We start from the raw sequence: 10,958 nt of genomic DNA on the forward strand, positions 1-10,958 counted from the left end.
CCTGTTTGTAACTGGTGCATGATTCTTTAACCAAATTGTCATTGGTTTCTTTTGATAACTAGTGCGTCATTCTTTACATGTATAATGCTTATGTTATTATGAAGTATGTTTTGTCACAAATTTGACAAAGGGGGAGATTGTAAATTCTATGGTTTCTAGCTCCTATAATTGTCAAATTTTATAGTGCCAAAATATCTTGGAATCTGTGTCTTGTGTAGCGCATCAATATATTCAAGACAGTGCAAGGACAATGGACTTTACTTCAAGATCTTCAAATTTAAGATTACTTGTTCATGTTCAAGTACAGCATCAAGTGTGAATTTAAGCTTTTAAGCTTCAAAAGTTCAATTTTTTCAAGGCTTCGTACAAGTTAAGAAAAAGTTTCTATAGTTTAATCCTCAAGCTCATGCTTTAATATGTCACAAATTCAAGCTTCAGAAGTGTCGAGTTCAAGCTTCTACAAATGACAAGATCTCAAGCATCGTGAACTTTAAAGAACATCTATCAACCGAACGAAAATAAGTTTCAATGTTCATACATTATGTATAAGGTATGAATGACCCTAGATTGACCATAAGGTAGGTCATTTTGTATACATAATTTAAATTGAGTCACTTTATAAGTGCATTGGCTGTTTCTTGACTAGTCTTGGACTATATGTTTGACTAATCCTAACACTGGCTCGACCAGTCCAAGAATTCCTCGACCAGTCTTAAGTTTGTTACTGATTTTTGGAAATTTTTGTTAAAGCCTTGACCAGTCCTGGAGACTACTCGACCGGTCATATGAACAGTGCTCGACCTGTGCTCAACCAGTCCTGCAGCCTTGACTCAAAGTCCAGCAACTAAAAATGGTTCCACATGACCAGTCATGTATAGGACTCGATCGGTCGTGGAGGCCACTTGACTAGTCGAGCAGAGCCTATGACCAGTCGTGAAATGACTTTACCTTATTGCGCTCAAAATTTTAAAAATCTATTGGTCCTACGACCAGTTGTGCTAACCTTAGGACCAGTTGAGAGTGCGATTTCTTCAACTATAAATAGAGCATGAATTTCAAAGTTTCATATTCAATTCAAGCTAAATCAATACGCCACCCTGACAATAAGTTAGTGATATTCTTAAGCTATCTAGTGCCATTTTATATTTTCTTTAATTAGCTTTCTTTGTATTTGATTTTGTATTCTACATTCCAATTATATTTGAAAGAGGGATTGAAGTATTCTCATTTCTTGGAATCAAAATCAAATCAAGATAGCCCAAGGTGCTTTAAATCTAAAATATATATAGACCTTAGAACTATTTCATAAGTGAGTGTGGACATTGAACTTCTACGTTAAACTTCTACTCCGATTTGGTTCTTCCGGGCTGCATCTAAAGAAGAATATCCAGGTATTTTATATTATTGTAAATTTCCATCTTTAACCTTCACAATTGTGTCTTTCAAGTGGGCTTACATAATTCAAAAACTTAAGAGTGTGGGGTTTTTTGAATTGTGTAAGCCCACTTGAAAGACACAATTGTAAAGGTTTCAGGTGAACCTTGAAAATCCTATTTTCATAGTGAACGCTAATATCCACTATGTGAGGATATTAGGAGTGGAGTAGTTCTGTGACTATTTTTCTAAACAGTTGGTGTACACACAAGCGAACCACTATAATTTCTGGTCTTGTGCATTGATTGTTTATTTCTTTTTGTGGATGTTTGTAATTTCCTTTTTTGCATTTGTTGAGAATGTTGTAATTTCTTTTATGCAAGTGTGAGAATGTTGTAATAGCTTAGATTTCTTTCCTTATTATTTATTTCTTTATTCCTCTATATCAGTTTGAGTTTTTGATGCACAGACCTTTCTAAGAATCAGGTTGTCCTACCATAAACCTTTGGTTTTGGGTGTAAGGTTGTCCTTAGATCAACATCTTTATTAATATCTCAATACTCATACATTTGAGGTTGTTTTTAATTTCAAAATTGTGAGATTGTTTATTGCTATCAGTATTTATATTTGTTTGCTGTTAATTTTAATTTGACATAGTCCTATTCACCCCCCTCTAGGACTTAATAGCTCGGCCTTTTCATGATGAAGTTTGGATAGTTGGATGATGAGATGTGGGGGGTGTTGTAGATAGTGGGCCACACTTAGCTTTTTGGAATAGCTTGGATGTTGGCTCTCTAAGTTGCTTGGGAGTTAAGAGAGAAATGAGTGAGAGAGAGAGAGAGAGAAGTGATGGGATGAAAAGGTGATGGAGTGATTGGTGATAGGTGTAAGGAAGGGATGGGTGGAGAGAGAGAGTTAACTTAGGGAATGGGAGAGAGATGGGTGTCATGCCTTGTTAGTAAGAGAGGGATGGGTTGTGTACTTGACTTGTGATTGATTGATTGATGTGATGGGTTATAGAGATTCTCTCAAAATTCAGAACGTGTGACGTTTTCCTCGAAATAAACATGGGCCCACAACTTCTGGCTAGGGTATTGCATCGGTGCGTGAGACATGGCGTTGGAACTGTAGCGTTGGCACAGTCGCTAGGGTGCAAGTTTCGAGTCGAGCTGACTCTGATATACGAGATTCGACTTAGGGTCACGTGCAAATACTATCTACACATCGCGGGTCACCAAAATATGATCGGGAGGACCATGGAAGCCTATGGAAGGGTATGCTCTAGGATATAGGCCTTACAACTCTCCCCTCCTAATAAAATTTCATCCTCAAAATTTATACAATCATCGCAATTAAACATAACTCATAAGGAAGAGGAAACATTGCATCATCATATAAAATTGAAGACAACATACAAGATACAACATATAGTCAATCATCAAAGATATGGGGATAGCACTCTCGAATATCGGCCTCGCGCTCCCAAGACACTTTATCAACAGAATGGTGACCCCATTACACCTTCACTAAGGGAATAACCTTAGTTCGGAGGACCTGCTCCTTCCGATCAAGGATATGAACTGACTGCTCAATGTAAGAAGCGTCCTCACGAACCTCCAGCAGCTGCCAATCAATCACAGGAACTAAGTCTGACCCACACTTCCTCAGCATAGAGACATAGAAAATGTTGTGGATGCCAGATAACTGAGATGACAAAGCAAGCCTATAGGCCACGACACCAACGCGCCCAGTGATCTCAAAAGGTCTAATTATGAATCTCGGGGCGAGCTTACCCTTCGCTCTAAATCGAACTACGCCTTTCATGGGCGAGACCTTGAGATACACTCTGTCTCCAATAGTGAACTCCAAGGGATAATGCTGGCAATCAGCAAAACTCATCTACCAGATTTAAGCTATGCGCATCCTCTGCCTGATGATATCGATAGTGTCTGACGTCTGCTGCATAAGCTCGGGACCTAAGAGACACTGCTCTCTAACCTCGGTCCAACAACTCGGTGATCTGCACGGTCTGCCATATAATGCCTTGAAAGGAGTCATGCCAATGGTTGCCTGAAAGCGGTTGTTGTATGCGAACTCAGTCAATTGCAGATGCTCATCCCAGCTACGCCCGATGTCAATCACACAAGACCAAAGCATATCTTCAAGGATCTGGTTGACCCTCTCATTTTGCCCATCGGTCTGCGGATGATACACGGTGTTAAGCTGTAAAAGAGACCCATCGCTCTCTAAAAGCTCTCCTAAAACTGAGACGTGAACCTCAGGTCTTGGTCAGAAACGATCGAGTCTGGAACACCGTGCAGTCTCATAATCTTCTCGATGAATAACCTCGCAAGCCGATCCAAAGACCAGGTCACATGAATCGCAAGAAAATGTGCCGACTTCGTCAGGCGATCCACGACAACCCAGATGGCGTCATGACCACACTGAGTCCTCAACAAGCCCATAATGAAATCTGTTAACACATGCTCCCACTTTCACATCGGGACGCTCAACGGCTGTGATAGACCAGGGGGTCTCTGATGATCAGCCTTGACACGCTGACATGTATCACACTCGGCCACAAAACTGGCGATCTGGCACTTCATCCCCGTAAAAAAATACTGTTGCCTCATATCTTGATACATCTTCGTCGTGACAGGGTGGATAGAAAACTCCGATCGATGTGCCTCGGTCATAAGATCTCTACGCAACTTAGAAATATTCGGGACACATAATCGGCCTCTGAAGTGAAGTCCATCATTAGAACCAATCTACTAATCTGACTGACTCTTAGATGCTTCTTCTGCTCGGTAACCCTGTAACGATTCGTTTCTCTGTTGAGCCTCATCACCCTTGCAACAAGAGAGGGTTGAATTGACAGGCTCAATAGCTGAACCATAAAAGACTACAGACCAAACTCGAAGTCATGCTCTATTATATCTTCGAGCATCCTTCACTCTTGAATCATCATGTGTGCCACCAGGCCTCTTGGCTGATGGCTAAGGGCATTCGCCACCACGTTCACCTTGCCTGGGTGGTATTGGAGATCAAAATCATAATCCTTCAGGAGCTCCATCCAATGCCTCTGCCTCATGTCTAACTCGGACTAAGAGAATAGGTACTTCAAGCTCTTGTGGTTGGAGAAGAGCTCGAACCTAACCTCATAGAAATAGTGCCTCCACACCTTCAGTGCGAAGACGACTGCTGCCAGCTCCAAATCTTGGGTGGGGTAGTTCAGCTCATGGACCTTGAGTGGCGAGACGGAAGACCTCAAAATGACCTAGTTCATCAACTATATGAATACTGCAGGCGCATTGGTCAGTCTAAAGGACATGACCTGAAAATTAAAATGACCATTGCGCATCCTGAAAGCTGTCTTCGGGATGTCCTCCTCTCGGACTCGAATTTGATGATAACCAGAATGCAAGTCAATATTCGAAAAGAACTATGCACCCTGCAGCTGATCAAATAATTCGTTGATCCTCTAAAGCGAATATTTGTTCTTGATCGTGACCCGATTGAGTTCGCGGTAATCCACGTAGACCTCTACGAGCCATCCTTCTTCCTAACGAAGAGTACCGATGCTCCTCATGGTGAACTGCTCGAACGAATGAAACCCAACTCACGCAACTCATCTAATTGCCGCTGCAACTCTTGCAACTCCATTGGTGCCATACGATACGGGGCCTTCGAGATTGGTGCGGTACCCGGCACAAGATCCATATGGAACTCAATATGTTGTTGGCGCAGCAATCCTAAAATCACTTGGAACACATCGAGAAAACCACAAACAACTTGCAATTGGTTAATACATAAGGCAACGGGCTCCTCAACTGCGTAGGACATCAAATAAGATAATGACTCTCTTCTAGGCTCTGCTACAAACTGGAACTTCGGCACGCCGAGTATATTAAATGTGACTGTCCTCGCGGAGTAGTCTAATATGGTGTGGTACTAAGCAAGCTAATCTATACCCAAGATCACATCAAAATCTTAAATTGGTAGCACAAACAAGTTGGCAGGCAAGAAAATCTCTCCCACCAACATGGTGCATGACGAATAAAAGCGGCATAACACTGCAGTTTTCCCCAAGGGCGTCGATACGGTCAACCCCTCACTAGCAGACTTTGTTGACAATCTAGATGATTGGTAAAAATCCTCAGATATGAATGAGTGTGAAGCACTAGAATCAAATAAAAATCGGGCGATGCATGCAGAGACTGAGAGTATACCCTCAACAACTCCTCCGGAGGACTGCGGGTCCTGTTGAGCTGCATAGAACCTATCCTGAGGTGGTTGGCTAGGTGTCTGTCCCCTCTGAGGGTGTTACTACTGCTACCCGTGGGGTGGCCTATACTACTATCTCTGCTACTGTTAGGGCCTCGGCGGATGAGGTGGCTGCGGTCGCTACTGAGGGCGGGGGCACTCATGCATGTGGTGCCCTGTCCCACCAAATCCAAAACAAGTCCCTGTAAATGACCATTGGGGTGGCACTGGAGGTGCCGCTGGTGCTTTGGAGGATGGGTGGCTCCTGTGTCTCTTCGGCCGTTGATACTACTGGTAGTTACCGGATGGTGCCTGCCTCTTCCGGTCTCTCCTTTGATTTTGATCACTCTGCGTGCCGGTCCACTCAGTCTCATAAATCTAAGCCCTCTGAACTATCACCTGAAAAGTCAGGAGCTCATACCCAACAACACGACCTCGAAGACCGTAGTGTAAGCCGTTCTCGAAATGATGAGCCTTCCACTCCTCATCATCAACCAAATACGGCGTGAACTTTGATAGCACCACGAAACGAGCTGCATACTGCACTACAGATATATCTCCTTGCACCAAGGTCTCGAACTCTAACGCTCATTGCCGACGAATGTGGTCGGGGAAGTACTGCTAGTCGAATCGGTCTACGAAATCCTCCCATATTTAGACGAAATCAGGCCCTACAACACGGAAGTCCACCAGTGCTCGGCCTCACCTTGGAGAAGAAATACGACTAACTAGACCCACTGCTGGGTCGTACATGTCATTGTATCAAAAATCTTCTCCACCACGGAGAGCCATTTTAGGCTGCTGTCGGGTCTGCTCGCCTTGAAAATGCGGGGGATCGAGTTATCGAAAGTCTCGAAGAAAGGGGCTCTTGTCGGGTCTGGCTCGCCTTGAAGTGCCTGGGCTGACGAAACAACGGGGTGCCTGCCCTGCCCATGAATGGAGGCCGTCACAGCATGCAACATCTGCTACAACTGGGAGGCACTCGTGGGTACAGTCGGATCCACACCGGTCTCAAGTGGAGGAACGACTTCCTCAGGCCGGGGAGCAGGAATCTCTGGTGGTGGAGTGGGACTCATAGGTGGTAGAGCGGTGTCACAGGTGGTAGAGCAAGAGTCACTCGGGTCACTCTCTTGGGCGGCATGTCCCATAGGGAAGAATAAGGACGCCTATCAGCCTTGAGAACTCTCCAATGCACGCACGTTAGGGAATTAAATCATAAGGTTACACATTTGGGACCTAATTGTCCTGAACTCATAGCAAACATGCGATGTTGTTCTCGATTATTCCTAAGTTATGCTCTGATACCAACTTCTGTCTGCCCCAAACTCAGAAACCGGGCTTATAAAATTCTCGATCACTGAATCTGGCGCCGACAGCTTCCGTAGTACCCCATTCTTGGCTCTCAACACCCATATGCCAGGTTCCGATCCTGGGATCCTACAAAGAGGATTTACTACATAAAATTTTCCATCATAAGCATAAACATAGCATAACTCACAAATAATAACCACAAGAACACCATCACAAAATCCACTATGATAAAAAACTTTAAGGTACAATGCACTTAAAGGGAAATACAATAACAAAATCGGAACTCCAGAAGTCCATTGCATGCTCCAATCTCAATGTTGCTGCAGCGTCCTAGCGTCACCTGCACACATCAATTATGCATAAGCTTATAGAAAGCTTAGAGGGCGGTGAGAGTGTGTGTACAATATAAGCGTGCTTAAAATGTAATATCAGAGTATTGAGGACTCATGATAATAAGCCCATGAATACTAACAGCCGTACTAAGGTTATGCGATGCAAGACATGAATGTTATCGGCCATACTAAGGCCATGCGATACGAGATGCAATTCACGCATACCTATTCTCATCCGAATCCACATATTAATGCAGCTCATCACTAGAGCTACATATATCAATACAGCTTTCACTCTGGATAATTACCAGGGTTTGGTACACTCCAAATGACACTGTCCCTTTCCCATGTGCTAGTCCAAGTGAGAGTAACAAACCTCACTATCTGCCTGGCCAATAGTCTGCCAATACCTATTCGGCACATCCATAACGGACCTATTTACGAGCTAGTCATACTCAATCTAATAATACCCCCTACCCTCGGGTGGGTAAGGCCACACCCCCTTCCAACCGACCACAACACAGTGGGAGATGTGGCCTCCTCGTATTTGGCCCTTGTGCGCTCATGTATCCACTCAGTCTCGATGTTGGAGTCATCCTCTAGTACCATCGGGTTTATGGTTTTCACCCAGGGACATCTATGGCGTCCTAATGTTAGTAATAGTATTTTCAGTGTCCAACTCTGTCATCCACGATATGCTTGTGGAGGTTATGGCCTTGATGTCGCCAGGGCATACAGAAATCATATCACACAAATGCGAGATGCATTAATCATACTATCCAGTCATGCAACAATCCTGCGAGTATCGCATTCTCATATGGGGCAACTCCTCCTATCAGGGAGTCTCGTAATAATCCACCCAATGGGTATGCTATTATAATCACTCCTCATATCAAGTATACATATGATGTGCATAGGCATGGATCGTGAAGGTATATTAAGTATGTTAAATGATGATGATATACTCTGCTCATATCAAGGATGGGCCTAGATGGCCTACCCATATTAAGAATGGGCCTAACGATCATGGGGGCCCAACAGTTTGGGTTAGCCCACTAAGGGGAGGTGAGAATGGGCCTAACAATGGGCCCTAGGGAGAGTTACAATATGGACATTTAACCATCATTGCTCTTACAATGTGGACATCAAACCATCATTGCTCCCTAGGCATGGCCCATCATAAACATTATTACATACATCGTGGTGGAATCACACATCACATTGGTCCTCATTTACATTGCTTTGGACCTCACATAAGGGTCTCACATACATCGCATTGGGCCTCACTTATGGGCCTCACATGCATCACATTGGGCCACGTCCATGGTCCTTAAATATATCACAATGGGCCATGTCCATGGGCCTCTCATACATCACATCGGACCTTACTCGTGGGCCTCAATACATCAAATGGGCTTCAACAATGGGCCTCAACAATGGGCCTCATATACATCAAGTGGGCAGCATTATATGGGCCACACACATACATCATATTAGGCCTTATTCAAAGGTCTCATATACATCACTTTGGGCCTCAAATAGGGGCCCATGAGCTAGGCACAATGGATGGAGAGTGTATGTAACACATATATAAAAGTGGGCCCCGAACAATAACAATGGGCCTAAAAAATCGCAATGGGCCTCGCGTAAAGGTCTTACACATCGAAAAGGACCACAAATACAACAAGGTGGACCTCATGGATGAGTAACAAATACATCAAGGTGGGCCGCATCCATGGGTTGCACCAATGGGCAACATATAAATCAAGTGGGCTTCATCATATGGGCCAATATATATCACATCGGGCCTAATCAAATGGGCCACAATTACAACAAGGTGGGCCTTAATGAAAGGAGCACAAATACATCAAGGTGGGCCTCATGGATGGGCCATAAATACATCAAGTTGGGCCTCATGGATGGGCCACAAATACATCAAGGTGGGCCTCATCACATGGGCCGCACCAATGGACGACATAAATATACAATACATGCATTACAACAGGCCGTACAAATGGATGGACGGTGTGTATAAAACACATACAACACGATCGGCCCACACATACATGCATCAAGGTGGGTCCCGCCTGTCCAGAATGGGCAGACGACTGGGATACAGAATACATATATCAAGGTGGGTCCCATCCCACATGTATAACACGTGTGGGGTGGGCCCCACACGAGCTGAAATATTAGATGAACGGTGGGATACAAAACATATAACATGGTGCATCCCACACACACCGTCCAGGGATGGACGGTTTGGATACAAAATATATACATTACAGTGGGGTCCACACCATCTGGACAGATGGACGGAGTGGATATACAATACATACACCAAAGTGGGTCCCACCCCCATACGTGCCACACTTGTGGGGTGGGCCCCTATGTCCCAAACAGATGGATAGAATGGAGAGATGTACATCACGGTGGCCCCACACCACACATCCAGATGGACGGTGTGGATTTAAAACATATACTTCAAGATGGGCTCCACCTGCCATCGTCCAGATGGACAGATGACTAAAACACATACATCATCCGGTGGGCCCCACCCCCTCATGCATAGCAGGTGTGGGGTGGGTCCCACATACACATTCAAAGAGAATGGGATAGATCCAAATTTCAGGTGGGACCCACATAGCTTGCTGACGTGCAGTACAACAACTTCATAGCTGCATGGGTCCCACTTGCTGATGCAATACAATAGCTACATGGCGCGTGGGTCCCACTGTCTTGGCTTCAACGGATGGTGTGGATCAACACATCATCATGGTGGGTCCACACGTGTGGCGAGACGTGGTCCATGAGAGTGTGGCCTACCCAAGCTTTGCATCAACAGACATTTGTGTTCTTACTTCACCCATGGTAGCAGGATGGGGCCCAACACATGGACGGTCTAGATCAAGTGGGCCACATTTTGTCACAAAAGAGAGAGAGAGAAAAAGAGAGATAGAGAGAGAGATTGACACATTAGAGGGACCCTGCCACTATGGGCCCCTCTTTATTACAACACAAACATCAAGATGGGTCCCACCATAAGTGGGCCTTACATACAAATCAAGGTCCTATGCTATGATCACCCACCAATTGGCCTTCTTCTTTAACTCCTTGGAATGCTAATCTCCTAGGCTCCTTCTTTGATGGAGGATGATGAAGTTTGGATGGTTGGATGGTGAGATGTGGGAGGGGGGGGGGGGTAGAAAGTGGGCCACACTTGGCTCTTTGGAATAGCTTGGATGTTGGCTCTCTTGGTTGCTTGGGAGTGAAGAGAGAAATGAGAGAGAGAAAAGTGATGGGATGAAAAGGTGGAGTGATGGGTGATGGATGTAAGGAAGGGATGGGTGGAGAGAGAGAGAGAGAGAGTTGACTTTGGGAATGGGAGAGAGATGGGTACCATGCCTTGTTGATAAGAGAGGGATGAGTTGTGTACTTGACTTGTGATTGATGGATTGATGTGATGGGTTGTAGAGATTCTCTCAGAATTCACAATGCGCTGCATTTTTCTCAAATTAAACGTGGGCCCACAACTCCTGGCCAGGGTATCGCATCGGCGCGCAAGAAGCGGCGTTAGAACCACTGCGACGGTGCGGTCGTTAGGGTACAAGTTTCGAGTCGAGCCAACTCTAATATACGAAATTTGACTTAGGGTCATGCGCAAATGTTATCCAC

Source organism: Magnolia sinica, chromosome 6, assembly GCF_029962835.1.
Source record: "Magnolia sinica isolate HGM2019 chromosome 6, MsV1, whole genome shotgun sequence".
NCBI classification, from domain to species: domain Eukaryota; kingdom Viridiplantae; phylum Streptophyta; class Magnoliopsida; order Magnoliales; family Magnoliaceae; genus Magnolia; species Magnolia sinica.